This window comes from Pogoniulus pusillus, chromosome 12, assembly GCF_015220805.1.
Source record: "Pogoniulus pusillus isolate bPogPus1 chromosome 12, bPogPus1.pri, whole genome shotgun sequence".
Lineage (NCBI taxonomy): Eukaryota > Metazoa > Chordata > Aves > Piciformes > Lybiidae > Pogoniulus > Pogoniulus pusillus.
The window spans coordinates 5450241-5466053 of NC_087275.1; the positions used below are offsets into that span (position 1 = coordinate 5450241).

At 43.0% G+C, this 15813-nt stretch overlaps 1 long non-coding RNA gene across 1 annotated transcript in view; it reads left to right on the plus strand.

The window, feature by feature from the left end:
• The window catches only part of LOC135180088 (uncharacterized), a 79809-nt gene extending 66414 nt beyond the window's left edge, over positions 1-13395 (plus strand). Inside the window, exons 2-4 of the long non-coding RNA XR_010304267.1 lie at positions 2628-2769; positions 10477-10607; positions 11665-13395. This is a non-coding gene — a long non-coding RNA (uncharacterized LOC135180088). The remainder of the gene's footprint in view (positions 1-2627; positions 2770-10476; positions 10608-11664) is intronic.
• The last annotated feature ends 2418 nt before the right edge of the window (positions 13396-15813 follow it).

Genomic DNA, 15813 nt, shown 5'->3' on the forward strand with positions numbered 1-15813 from the left:
CAATTTGTGGATTGGAAACATGGTATTGCTATGTCATTTTTAAATACATCAGAAAGAGAGGCAAAGCTGGTATTTGTATTCATGTTGTTGTTGTGGAGGGCCTGTGGGCCCAAAATAGGCTTATTTATGCCTTGCCCTGCCTGGATGTGTTTTTCTGCCTTAACCAGAGGTAAACACATATAACGAGCACAAAGGGGCACAACAGACCTGGTGCCATAAAGTCAGGCCTGCCCAGGACCCCTGACTGCGTAAGGTGGTTGTGTAAGCCCCCACACGCCCAGCTCGTGCCTGCCTGGTGTAAGGCCTGTATGATTCCCATATCTGGGAGGTCCAGGCCTGTGGCTTTTGCCTATCGTGGTAAGGTTTGCCTATTGTGGTAAAGGGTTGGACTGGATGATCTGTGAGGTCTCTTCCAACCTTGCTGATACTGTGATACTGTGAACTGGGGTTGTTTGGTGTGGAGAGGAGAGGGCTGAGGGGAGACCTCATTGCTCTCTATGACTCCCTGAAAGGAGCTTGGAACCAGGTAGGTGTTGATTTCTTCTCCCTACTAACAAGTGATAGGATGAGAGAAAGCAGCCTCAAATTGCACCAGGTTGGACATTAGAAGAAACTTCTTCACCGAAAGGGTTCTCAAGCACTGGCACAGGTTGCCCAGCGAGGTGGTTGACTCTCTGTGCCTGCAGGTGTTTCAATGAGGTAGAGATGCACTGCAGAGGGATCTGGTTTAGCACTGCACTTGGTTGAGTGACAAAATGGTTGGACTGGATGATCTTACAGGTCTTCTCCAACCCAAACAATTCTGTGATTCAGCTCTGTATTATTCTACTTTGCTATTATCACTACCTTTTCCACTGACCCCTATAATCCAAAACCCACTCTGGGTTTTCTTCTGTGTTGTTTAGATTCTGTTCTGCCACCATTTATTTTCGTACTGACCTATAGGATACCCTGCATTCTCTCAAGAGCAATCAGCCACCCCAAAATTGCAGTCAAAGTTTTCTGAACTGGTTGAGATAAATTATCTCAACAGCAGCAGAAGGTCATTATATTTCGTATGAGAAAGGGATAAATACTTTTCAGGCATACCTTAACAGCTGAAGACTGGTTCCCTATGTTGTGAAGAGTGTTTCTGGATTAATGGCTTCTGCAATAAACATTCTCACTTAGGTAAGTGCTGTGTGTTTTGCAGGTAGGTGACAGACTTGAGTTTACAACAGAAGTGATCGATTTCTGTTAAATCAGCATCCAGCAAACCTTCCTCTTCAGGCCTTTAGTCTCCACTTTTATTTCCTACCCACACCAAACCTTTTGTCTCTCGTAGCCCAAGTCCAGCTGCCAGTTTTTCATTATTACAGAAATCCTCAATCCTCAGAAAAGAGTGGGTTTGCTTCATTCTCTCTTCATGACTATGACCTTCTCTAAGACTTTTTCATCTATTTCATGCCCTCACTCCGGACATGGATGAAAATCTAGTTGGTTTCTATTAGCAGGATGAATGGAATTGTTCTTCAGTTGTACCCAAGCACTTCTATATTAGATCAAATTGTTTCATGGTTAGCCAGAAATGTCTTTCAGGGTTTTTTTTTCCTCCCTCTATCACAAGAATTACTGATAGCTCAAATACTGACAGAACCTCTACTGAACTGCTGATTTTTTTCTTCTATAGCTGTTGCTTTTAGATAACTATGTTAATGAACAATACAGTGATTTATATATTTATATATATATATCACAGTATCAGCAAGGTTGGAAGAGACCTCATAGATCATCAAGTCCAACCCTTTACCACAGAGCTCAAGGCTAGACCATGGCACCAAGTGCCACGTCCAATCCTGCCTTGAACAGCTCCAGGGACGGCGACTCCACCACCTCCCCGGGCAGCCCATTCCAGTGTCCAATGACTCTCTCAGTGAAGAACTTTCTCCTCACCTCCAGCCTAAATCTCCCCTGGCACAGCCTGAGGCTGTGTCCTCTCGTTCTGGTGCTGGCCACCTGAGAGAAGAGAGCAACCTCCTCCTGGCCACAACCACCCCTCAGGTAGTTGTAGACAGCAATAAGGTCTCCCCTGAGCCTCCTCTTCTCCAGGCTAACCAATCCCAGCTCCCTCAGCCTCTCCTCGTAGGGCTGTGCTCAAGGCCTCTCCCCAGCCTCGTTGCCCTTCTCTGGACACGCTCAAGCATCTCAATGTCCCTCCTAAACTGGGGGGCCCAGAACTGAACACAGCACTCAAGGTGTGGTCTAACCAGTGCAGAGTACAGGGGCAGAATGACCTCCCTGCTCCTGCTGACCACACCATTCCTGATGCAGGCCAGGATGCCACTGGCTCTCTTGGCCACCTGGGCACACTGCTGGCTCATGTTAGATATTAGGTGCAATGGTGGGATTGGATTTAAAAAATGTCAGAATGGATTGAGATGAGAATTCATTACTGGAACTATCAGCAGTTTGATAGCTTGACTTAAAAAAAGGTCTTTGTATTTCATGCTATTTTTTTTGTTCTAGTTATAACAAAAAGGGATCTTTTTTGAAGACAGTTCCCAATGAAAATGCAATGAGAACATTATTGATACTCTTTGTTCATAGTATTGTTTTAATAATTGTTTACACATTGTCTTTGCTCATAGTATTGCTTATGCAATTGTTTACAAGAGGTGGAGCATTAACAAGACTGGGAATCGTAGAATCAGAGAATCAACCAGGTCAGAAGAGACCTCCAAGATCATCCAAGACTTCTCACACCCTTCTGTTTCCTCTCTACTACTTATGGTAAGTGGTGAGAGCCTGGAATGGGTTGGCTTGGGAAGTGGCCGAGGCCCCATGCCTGGAGGTGTTTAAGGCCAGGCTGGATGAGGTCATGGCCAGCCCGGTGTAGGGTAGGGTGTCCCTGGGCATGGCAGGGGGGTTGGCACTGGCTGATCCCCATGGTCCCTTCCAACCTTGACTGATTCTATGATTCTGTGATTCTATAAGCAATGGGATGATGAGAATGACATGATGAAGTGCACTGCTATCACTTAGCATGACAGCATCACTGGTTTTGCTCAAACAAATATTGTGGGGCTTTGCAGAAAGGTGTAAGAATCTGCATGAATTTAAATCCTGGATACGTGACTGTTATTTAGGGAAGAGATTTGACTTTCAAGATAAAAGGAAAAAAAAATCCTCAAAATTAACAGTATTTTTCTTTTTTTTTGCTGTCCCTGTAGGATTTGCCTTTCATGGCATATGTGAAAACATCCCTTAGGCTAATCACATAGAAGTGCTTACAGAAGAAGTACACTCTTGGAATAAAATTACAGTATCATGATCTTTTTCATAGTGTGCCTTTTAGGGAAGGACAGAGTTATGGAGAAAGGCAACTGTCCCAGAGAAGAAATAAGACCACTACTATGAAAAAACCTGTCATAGTTCTTTTATTTTTGTTTGCTTGCCTTTTATTGTCTTAATCTTCCACAGTCCAATATAATGTTCTTGAACGATACCAAAGGACACATTATCACCCACCTGCTAGTTTCTGTTTAACTGAACACATGTTCAAAAGCAAATAATAAGATATGGGTTTGAGTCAGCTAAATGATTTGTTCACAGAAGGGCTATCTCTTCACATTTGTTCCAGGTCAAATGAATTTCCCCTACAAAATTGTCAAGGCTAATCTTTCAAAACAAACAAAAATCCAGCAAAAACCTCCCAACCTCCCCAATATCCCAATCAGCTACATAGAAAAATCCCAGGTTTAGCATCACAGTGATATAGAGTATATCCTAAAAAAGCATATAAAAAAAAGCCTGGATGAGGCACTTAGTGCCATGGTCTAGTTGACTGGCTAGGGCTGAGTGCTAGGTTGGACTGAATGATCTTGGAGGTCTCTTCCAACCTGCTTGATTCTATGATTCTATAATATATCTTACATAAAATTTTATATTTATTTAATATATTAGAACAATTAAATTATTTTAATAAATATTTAATTATTTGGCTAGGGTAGGTTGCAAGTCTCATTAATTCCCTGTTTAATCTCTTAATTTCATCCAATGTCATTGTTGCCCACTAAGAATAATTCATTAGACTAATTGCTTTTTGAGTTGGAGAGTCAAATGCAATCTTTGTTCATCACAGCATAGCTAACTGTCCTTACTGTTAGCAGCCCTTCTGGAAGCCACAGAATTTGAGCAATTGCTGTTAGTACTGCAAAAATAAATTGTGTAAAATTAAACTCACTAAAGAATCATAGAATCAACTAGGTTGGAAGAGACCTCCAAGATCAGCCAGTCCAACCTAGCACCCAGCCCTAGCCAGTCAACTAGACCATGGCACTAAGTGCCTCAGCCAGGCTTTTCTTCAACACCTCCAGGGACAGTGACTCCACCACCTCCCTGGGCAGCCCATTCCAATGCCAATCACTCTCTCTGGGAAGAACTTCCTCCTAACATCCAGCCTAGACCTCCCCCTCCACAACTTGAGACTGTGTCCCCTTGTTCTGTTGCTGGTTGCCTGGGAGAAGAGACCAACCCCCACCTGTCTACAGCCTCCCTTCATGTAGTTGTAGACAGCAATGAGGTCTGCCCTGAGCCTTCTCTTCTCCAGGCTAAACAACCCCAGCTCCTTCATCCTCTCCTCATAGATTGAATCTTAGAATCTAGTCAATGCCTATAAAATTCTCTTGCTGACGTTGATAAGGATTCACAAAATCAAGATGTAAACCCTCAGATGTGTCAAAGATCTTCAGAGCAATGCTGTAATGTCAGATTTCATTTTCAAACTGAGTCTGTTTAGTGCTCCAAATTTCAATGTTAGAACTGTGTAACTACATAGAAAATAAACTAAAATAATAACTAATTAATGCTAAAATAAACTAAAAATTTGCTTTGAAATAAAGCACCTCCATTTGTGGTTACTTAATAGACAATGAACTGTTGCTTTAATTCCAATTTTCTTCTTATTTTTTTTAACCTTAGCATCATCTCACCCTATTTGTCTACTGTACTGAAATGTACAAGTGACAATGCTGTGATAGAAATGCAAGACATTGAAGGATTATGCATACACAACTAAAACTCAGATTCTGAGTTTTATTTCAGCTGCTTGCAAAGCCATAACCAAGAAAAGAAATAAAGTTTATATATGCTTTTAATAAAGTGCCTTTACTGCATAGGTGAAGTACAAAATAGTGCCAGACTACATGTAGATTGTAGCTGGAGTTATAAAGAATAAACATTGCACTAATAAAACAATATGAAAGAACCTATTTCTTGTGCAGTGCTACATAGAAATGGTAAATAATATTAATGTGTTAATGGGGGAAGATCATGGCAGTTTATTGTGCTTACAGTTACAAGGAAAGATCACAGTATCACAGTATCAGCAAGGTTGGAAGAGACCTCATAGATCATCAAGTCCAACCCTTTACCACAGAGCTCAAGGCTAGACCATGGCACCAAGTGCCACGTCCAGTCCTGCCTTGAACAGCTCCAGGGACGGCGACTCCACCACCTCCCCGGGCAGCCCATTCCAGTGTCCAATGACTCTCTCAGGGAAGAACTTTCTCCTCACCTCCAGCCTAAATCTCCCCTGGCACAGCCTGAGGCTGTGTCCTCTTGTTCTGGTGCTGGCCACCTGAGAGAAGAGAGCAACCTCCCCCTGGCCACAACCACCCCTCAGGTAGTTGTAGACAGCAATAAGGTCACCCCTGAGCCTCCTCTTCTCCAGGCTAACCAATCCCAGCTCCCTCAGCCTCTCCTCACAGGGCTGTGCTCAAGGCCTCTCACCAGCCTCGTCACCCTTCTCTGGACACACTCAAGCATCAAAATGTCCCTCCTAAGCTGGGGGGCCCAGAACTGAACACAGGACTCAAGGTGTGGTCTAACCAGTGCAGAGTACAGGGGTAGAATGACCTCCCTGCTCCTGCTGACCACACCATTGCTGATGCAGGCCAGGATGCCACTGGCTCTCTTGGCCACCTGGGCACACTGTTGGCTCATATTCCCCCAAACTTAAGAAAATCACCCAGACTAGACTCAGCCAGATGGAAGTTAAGGAATGAAGCTATATTTACAGCTTAGCACAGTATACAAGCAGATATACACGCAAATATTTGCAGTTATATACAAGTTTAAAAGTAATACAGGAACACAACACCCCTCCCAGAAATCAGATTGCCAGGGGAGCTCCTTCAACCCTCCCCCACTTCTTTCCCACCCTTCAGAAATAACCAGATCAACCAACCTATATCTCACATGATAAACCTGGAGAGATCTGAGGTGAGATGTCAAAAAGATGACAAGGAGGTTAGGAGAAAAAGGGTTAGGTCAGATAAAAGAGTTAAGGCAGAGGCAACCACACAGACCAGACTGCCAGAAAGAAGGAACAGAACTGAGATCTTGGCAGTGTGTGAGAAGTGTCTTATCTATATTTTGACTGGTTGCATTTCTCAGCAGAAGAATGAGGGATATGGCCTCATAGAGTGGAAGGGGGAGGGGGTTAGACATGACAGCACTAGAGATAAACCAAAGGAAATTGAGGATGATAGACTAGAGATAGGGGTAAAAGCAGCAGCCCAGCTGAAGTGCATGTACACTAATGCACGCAGTATGGCTCACAAACAGGAGGAGCTGGAAGCCTTGGTGCAGGAGGAAAACTATGATGCTGTTGCCACCACCGAAACGCGGTGGGATGACTCGTATGATTGGAGTGCTGTAATCAATGGCTACAGACTCTTCAGGAGAGCCAGGCAAGGGAGAAGGAGGGGAGGAGTGGCTCTGTATATTAGGAGTGCTCTGGATGTCATGGAGGTAGAAATCAAGGATGATCAAGTTGAATCGTCATGGGTGAGAATTAAGGGGAAGGCCAACAAGACTGATATCCTGGTTGGAGGCTGTTACAGACCACCCAACCAGGAAGAAGAGGTTGATTTGTTACTCTTTAAACAATTGGAGGCTGCTTCAAGATCACCTGCTCTTGTTCTGGTGGGCGACTTTAACTTACCAGACAGCTGCTGGGACTTAAACACTGCTGAGAAGAAGCAGTCTAGAAGGTTTCTAGAATGTGTGGAAGACAACTTCTTATTCCAGCTGTTACGTGAGCCTACCAGGGGGCAGCCCTGCTTGACCTGCTGCACACAAATAGAGAGGGGCTGGTAGGGGATGTGGTGGTTGGAGGCTGCCCAGGGTCCAGGGAACACAAACTTATCGAGTTTTCAATACATGGAGAAACCAGGAGGGGATCAACATAGTGCAGGCCAAATAAACAAAGAAAATGACTTAATAGTATTGAAAGTATCTCACTTCAAAAGTTATCACAGGATTTTAGGGATTGGAAGGGAAAAGTATGCATGGGAGGTTCTCCTTCTTCTCTACCCTCCTCTGGTGAGACCTAATCTGGAGTTCCTTGTCCAGCTCTAGGCTGCCCAGTTCAAGAAGGACAGGGAACTGCTTGACAGGTTACAGACAGGGGCCACAAAAATAACTAGGGAACTAGAACATCTCTTGTACAAAGAAAAGCTGAGGGACTCAGGCCTCTTTAGCCTGGAGAAGAGAATGCTGGGGGCGGGGGGGGATCTTAGCAATGCTTATAGATACCTAAAAAGTGGGTGTCAGGAGGATGACACCAGCCTTTTTCAGTGGTGCCCAGTGACAGGACAAGAGTTAATGGGCACAAATTTGAACACAGAATATTCCATCTGGAGATGAAGAGGAACAGAAATTTGTTGAGAGTAGTAGAACACTAGAAGGGGCTGCCCAGAGAAGTGGTGGAGCCTCTGTCTCTAGAGTCATTCATAGCCTGCCTGGATGCTGTCCTGTGCATCCTGCTCTAGGTGAATCTGCTTTGGTGGGGAGGTTGGACTAGATGATCTCCAGAAGTCCCTTCCAAACTTTATCATTCTCTCATTCCCTGACTGCTGTTTTCTCTGCACAAGTCATATCCTGGGGCAAAGGAGATCATGGCTGAGCTGCAACCACTCCATCATTCTTCTAATTCCCAACTGTTAAAATCCTCTGCAACCCTTCGGCAATCTTTTAAGGAGTTAATCTCGTCAGGCTCATGTATTAACAGCTTGGATTTCTGTAATGATATTCTCTATCCCCATGTGTTATGGTAGGCTGATTGTTTACTAAACATTTTAAAAAGCAAGGCAGAGAAAAGCAAGCCAGGCCTCTGTTTTTTTGTAATTGCACATCATTTCCTAAATGCTGGACAAATATGGGAGAGCAAAATAAAACTGAAGTTACTAAGCACTAAGGGACTACCTCAGCATTAGGAACTCTTTGAGGTGTTGGAATCACAGAATCAATCAGGTTGGAAGAGACCTCCAAGAGCATCCAGTCCAACCTAGCACACAGCCCTAGACAATCAACATGGCACTAAATGGTTCATCCAGGCTTTGCTTCAACACCTCCAGGGACAACGACTCCAGCACCTCCCTGGGCAGCCCATTCCAATGCCAATCACTCTCTCTGTCAACAGCTTCCTCCTAACATCCAGCCTAGACCTCCCCTGGCACAACTTGAGACTGTGTCCCCTTGTTCTGTTGATGGTTGCCTGTCAAAAGAGACCAACCCTCACCTGGCTACAGCCTCCCTTCAGGTAGTTGTAGACAATATGGAGGTTGTAACAATATCATGGCAAAATACCACTCAGCTTTTGGTCTTTTATTCTGGAAGGACCCACTTATGGCCACAGCTGGAGAGAAAATTCAGGGCAGAGGGGTCTGACTTCTTTGACAATTGCTAAGATTTTTCCTGTAACTATACATATTCTCACACATTTTTTTATCATGATTGAATGCAGAAATATAGCTTTTGTATGTTTTATAACATTTATAAGAAAGTGAAACAGTTGTGCTGAGGGAGGTCTAGGCTGGATGTTAGGAGGAAATTCTTCACAGAGAGTGATTGGCATTGGAATGAGCTGCCCAGGGAGGTGGTGGAGTTGCCATCCCTGGAGATGTTGAAGCAAAGCCTGGATGAGGCATTTGGTGCCATGGTCTGGTTTATTGACTAGGGCTGGGTGCTAGGTTGGACTGGATGATCTTGGAGGTCTCTTCCAACATGGCTGATTCTATGTTCTGGAAAATTACTGTGGTGAACTTTCAATTCTCTTGTTAGATATTTACATTTTCAGAAATGACTTCACAAAATAGTATGCTACTAGGAACATGCTTTGTAGAGGGTAGCTTTGAGATCTGGTGACTATGAAGTTTGTATGACTCCAAGCAAGATTTTATGGTTTCCAAAAGCTGGCTGAGCAATCTGGAAAAGGAAATAAAAATCTCTGAGAAGATATTTTATACACAGCTCTGTGCAAGGTGGCATTTATACACCAAATAAAAAGAAATGAAATCCATTAAGCTTTTAATATGACCTGTTCTGAATAACCCTCTCTTTCATTATTGGGTTTGCCCTTACAATGAAGAGAAGGAGTTCTGTATTTTAAAGCATGCTGTATAACTACAGCAAAATTAATAATGTGCTACAAGTGTATCCCTTCACTTTTCCTAAGAAGTCCCTGATCTAGAATTCCCATCTGTACTCCATTGTACCCTGTGCCAAGTCGTTAGATCACCAAATCACATTTGAGAAGTGCTAAGCATTGTTGAACCCATGGAAAAAAATTGAGTAGCTCAGTACAAGGATTCTCAGCACAGGTGTTTGTGTAATTATGATACATTAGGAAAACTCTTTGTTCAATGGCCTTCAAGCTGCCTAGAGAGTAAATCCCAGAATAAGCAGAATGTTTAACAGAGATGAATACATATGAGCAAGATTGCAGCAATCACCTTTTACAGGGCATACGGACATCTTACTTTCACAGGTCAAGGCACCACTCACTTGAAAGTGGTTCTTGCATGCAAAGTAATAGACACTATGGCATCTTTCTCCACCTCCTTCATTAGCAGGCTAGTCAGAAAAGAGCACTCAAGACAGAGTAAGTAGTTGAGCAATTGCTGCAGAAAGAGGCAGCAGAAAACACTACAGCTGCTCCAGCAGCAAGGATTGTCTTTGAGACTGTGATCAGGACCATTACATCTTTGCAAAGGACAAGGAAATAGGACTCTGGGAAACACTTGAGTTAAATTATCCTCATAACAGCACAAAGCTGTCCATTTATTTACATTAAAATGAAGGTGAATTGTGATATTATAGATTTCTGTATATGTAGCCAGAGGCTGGTCCAAAGAGAACACTAACAGCAGCCTGGTTCAACAAACACAAATGCCAAAGTGAAGAAAGGACATGCCCATTCAATGTCATTTCCCCTCAGAAGTCACTAGAACTGGATAGAACTGGATAAATAACTAGATGGAACTGTCTCCACATTATTAAGAAGACATTTAAAATAATCATAAGCAAATGTCAGAGTATTTTTGCAATCAAAACTAGAGACCGCAACTTGTGTACCTTAAGCATTTCTAAGGATGTCAGAGAAAATCTCAACTCATGGCATGCTTTCAAAGTGAGGCTAATATGCATTTTTAGCTCTATTTCACAGATGAGAAACAGAAGTGCAATAACAACAACAAAAAAAAGCTGCCCAAGAACATAAAACCAATCATCTGGCCAAGCTTTCCGCTTCTGACATGTGAGAAAGAAGAGTGGCAGCTCTCCAGGTACTTCCTCTGCCTTTGCCTACCCTGAATGTGAGTTAGAGGCTGTACTTACAGCACTGTAAGAGTAACCCATGACACAAATTAGTCTTCTTTCAAACCCATTCCTTTGCCAACCTTGCACGTGAGTCAGAGGCTGTAATAACATTGTAAGAATAACCCACAATGGCCTCTTTTCCATGACACAGCTTAGTCTTATTTCAAACCCATTCCTCTCCAAAGAATCGCATGGCAATGAACTCCATGACACAACCTCTGACAGTTTTCATTGTGCTGAAAAAGTGTGTACTTTTGCTTTAACTTCTATGTCTACTGAGGTCATAGAATAGAAGAGAATCATAAAATAGAATAGAATCATAGAATAGAAACATAGAACCAACCAGGTTGGAAGAGACCTCCAAGAGCATCCAGTCCAACCTAGCACCCAGCCCTAACCAATCAACCAGACCATGGCACTAAGTGCCTCATCCAGGCTTTGCTTCAACACCTTCAGGGATGGTGACTCCACCACCTCCCTGGGCAGCTCATTCCAATGTCAATCACTCTTTCTGGGAAGAACTTCCTCCTAACATCCAGGCTTTTCTTGAACACCTCCAGGGATGGTCTTGATTCTGTTATGAAAAAAATGCCCAAACCAAACAAAAAAAAACAAACCAAACCAAAACCCCAACAAAACCATAAATCATTTTTTTTTGCTGTTAATAAATGTAATTACCTAAAAGCTCAGATTAACAATCAGTGCATCAGGAGCTGTTTAGTATTGAAAAAAAGAAGTACATTTATTTTTCTTTTATCCTAACTTATTTTGCAGTCTTGACTTTCAGTTGCAGAGACTGGAATCAATTGATAATTCAGGATGTGATTATATCATAACTGTATATGATGCTATGACCATGGTCTCTTTTGCTCTCTATTCTTTTCCTTAGCTGATTTATTTCTGGGATTGTTTGTTTGGTTTGTTTTTTCATTATCATTTCACTTAACCTTTGACTGTACTTGAATGTTGGGCTAATAAACCTTTACTAGGATTACAGACAATGACAAATATGTTTGGTTGCAGCTCAAAGGGCCAACCAGATCATGGTCTGCATCAGGAAAAGTGTGGCCAGAAGGATGAGGGAGGTGATTCTGCCCCTCTACTCTGCTCTGCTGAGACCCCACCAGGAGTACTGCATCCAGTTCTGGAGCCCCCATTACAAGAAGGCTGTGGATGTGCTGGATCGTGTCCAGAGAAGGGACACTGGGTTGACCAGAAGGCTGGAGAAGCTCTGCTATGAGGAGTCTGAAAGAATTGGGGCTGTCTGAAGAAGAAAAGGCTCTGAGATGACCTTCTTGTGACCTTCCAGGATCTGAAGAGGACCTACAAAAAAGCCAGGGAGGGACTTTTTAGGCTATCAGGGAGTGACAGGACTGGGGGGAATGGAGAGGAGCTTGACAAGGGTAGGTTCAGGCTGGACATGAGAAGGAAGTTGTTGAGCATGAGAGTGGTGAGAGGCTGGAATGGGTTGCCCAGGGAGGTGGTTAAGACCCTGTCCCTGGAGGTGTTTAAGGCCAGGCTGGCTGAGGCCGTGGCCAGTCTGATCTAGGGCAGAGTGTCCCTGTCCATGGAAGGGGGGTTGGAAATAGATGCTCCTTGTGGTTCCTTCCAATCCTGACTGATTCTATGAGTCTATGATTCTATGATTTTATGATTCTGAGTATCTCTTGTTAATCATAACAGCTTACTTAGTGGCCATTACTGTATGTTTCTATTCCTTTATCCCCTATGCACATTTATCAACATCAACGTTCATTTGCTCAGTGTCTTTTAATTGATTGGTACTCTGAAATCTGCTGCAACTCTTAACAATCACTTTTCATCATTATTATTTTGAAGACTTTTGTATCAGCAGAACACTTAGTCACCTCATTATTCACTTCCTTTTCTAGATCATTTATGCCGAGCAGTAGATGTTTCAGTGGAGCTCCCTAAGGGACTCTGCTGTTAAACCTCTACTTTTGTCGAAGCTGATCGCTTAATCCTACTATTTAAGCCACCTATTAATTCATGGGAAGACCTCCCATCTAGTCCCATGACAGCTGATTTTCCCATGAGTCAAGATTTTATCCTAGGCCATTTAGTTTTAATTTTTTACAGCTGCTGTAGAAAAGCAATTTACCACCTGATAGCAAAATTATATGTATTATAATATTCATGCACAAATAAAATGCAAGAACTGCTCTCTAAAGAGAAAGCCCCTCAGCTACCAACACCAGAAGCACATTTATAGTGCAGTCTGGTGAAATTTAACATCTTAAAGTATGTGGCAAAATGGACTTTACGAAGTATCTGAAGGGGACCTACAGGATGGCTGGGGAGGGATTATTTACAAGGTCTTGTAATGACAGGAGGAGGGGTAATGGGTTTAAACTGGCAGAGGGGACACAGTCTCAAGTTGTGCCGGAGTAGGTCTAGGCTGGATGTTAGGAGGAAGTTCTTCACAGAGAGAGTGATTGGCATTGGAATGGGCTGCCCAGGGAGGTGGTGGAGTCACCATCCTTGGAGCTGTTCAAGAAAAGACTGGATGAGGCACTTAGTGCCATGGTCTGGTTGATTGCCTAGGGCTGGGTGCTAGGTTGGACTGGATGATCTTGGAGGTCTCTTCCAACCTGGTTGATTCTATGATTCTATGACAAACACATAAAAACTACACCAAACTCAAGATGCAGTGTATAAAATTAAACTAGTGAAAAGATCATCCTGTGATTCACAAGTTACAGATATTTGTATGTTTTAATCCAGGATTTGCAATAAAAGCAATAAAATAAACTTAAAAAACCCTCAGAGTTTCACAAAGTGTTTTTCTTTTACTTTCTTATCATCTTGGTGGTTATACATCATTAATGATGTTTTCATCTGACAATTACAGCTCTCACATTTGTGTTCTATCTTTTGGTTCAAAGCTTAGTATGGCACTAAGTAGGCTAAGATCCCAGTAATTCTAATTAGTGAAAATGTGAATTTAATCTCTTCTATCCAAGTGTAAAAATGCTGATTCAACAGCATTTGATTTTCTGTTTGCATAAGGTGATTGCAAGACATAAAGGACTTGTCACTGATGGCAGTTGTAGGGTTAACACTCCAGATTCATACAGAATTTTAGAGAAGCTCCATTCTAATTTCCAGCTCTGCTAAGCCTACTCTGGGTGATCTCATAAGAGTGGGGGTGTGGGTAACTCCCAAAGCATCACACCCAGGGAGGTTGTGGCTGCTCCCTCCCTGGAGGTGTTCATGGCCAGGTTGGATGAGGCTTCTATCAACCTGTTCTAGTGGGAGGTGTCCCTGCCTCTGTCAGGGGGGTTGGAGCTTGATGATCCTTGAGGTCCCTTCCAACCTAAACCATTCTATGATTCTGTTACCTACACCACAAAGAGTCATTTTTGCTTTACTCCCTTACTATTACTCGTTTATAAATTGGACAACTTTGGGCAAATCCCTGATGTGATAACACAAAGCAGGAATTTAACAGTCTGCAATATTAATAATAGTTTATTTCTGATTAATCAAATGTTTGGGTTTGATTGGGTTTTTCAAGCCCAATTTGCTGTTCTTAAAAGCTAAGTTGTAATAAAAGAATTGATGCAAGGCTGTAATATCATTTAGTCCCACTTGAGAGTGAGAATATTAAACCATTCTTGATTGACAACGTTGCCATTTACCTTCCTAGCAGGAGTCAGCTGAGAACAATAAAGTATCATAGTCGCAGTATCACAGTATCATCAGGGTTGGAAGAGACCTCATAGATCATCAAGTCCAACCCTTTACCACAGAGCTCAAGGCCAGACCATAGCACCAAGTGCCATGTCCAATCCTGCCTTGAACAGCTCCAGGGACGGCGACTCCACCACCTCCCCGGGCAGCCCATTCCAGTGTCCAATGACTCTCTCAGTGAAGAACTTTCTCCTCACCTCCAGCCTAAATTTCCCCTGGCGCAGCCTGAGGCTGTGTCCTCTTGTTCTGGTGCTGGCCACCTGAGAGAAGAGAGCAACCTCCTCCTGGCCACAACCACCCCTCAGGTAGTTGTAGACAGCAATGAGGTCACCCCTGAGCCTCCTCTTCTCCAGGCTAACCAATCCCAGCTCCCTCAGCCTCTCCTCGTAGGGCTGTGCTCAAGGCCTCTCCCCAGCCTCGTCGCCCTTCTCTGGACACGCTCAAGCATCTCAATGTCCCTCCTAAACTGGGGGGCCCAGAACTGAACACAGGACTCAAGGTGAGGTCTAACCAGTGCAGAGTACAGGGGCAGAATGACCTCCCTGCTCCTGCTGGCCACACCATTCCTGATGCAGGCCAGGATGCCACTGACTATCTTGGCCACCTGGGCACAGGTGAGAGAAGCTCTCTGTTCTCCATCCATACTTAAAACTGTCATCATACTTATAAAAAGAAATGTGAATAACCACAATAAAATGCCTGCATTCTCTCAGGTGTTTGGAGTTGAACACCAGTAGTGGAGCTTCAATACACTGAAAGGATCTGAAAAGTGCACTGAGCCTGACTCTGTGGACTAGAGAGAAAAAGCTTAGACATCCCAGGTGCCACCAATTCAATCACCAGAATTAGATAGCTGTTATGTAAATTATGCAAATATGTGACTCAACCTCTTCATTGCTATTTGAGAAATGAAATATTTAATGATGTTGACATTTCAAATTATCATCAGGCCTCTGAGTTAACTCCTAAGTGGGATCAATGTTATTACAAGATCTCTGCAGACTCTGATGGACATCTCTGCATCATGCCAGGCTTCATTGCAGCCATATGTGTTAGATGCATTTGAAAAGCTGGGAAGATGGACAAGAAGGAAAGAGATTAAAAAAAACCCACCAAATGTATAAATTATGTTTATAATGTATAAATTACATTATATATTATATAATTTATATGTATAAATTGCATTATATACATATCAATGTAGAAATTGGAGTCGCCGTCCCTGGGGCTGTTCAAGGCAAGGTTGGACGTGGCACTTGGTGGCATGGTCTAGCCTTGAGCTCTGTGGTAAAGGGTTGGACTTGATGATCTGTGAGGTCTCTTCCAGCCCTGATGATACTGTGATACTGTGTGATAGATAGTATGTACATATATGACTATTATGTTTATACATATAATTATTATATACATATTAATGTACAGATTAATTAATGTTGTGATGGTTTGGGTGTTCCCTGC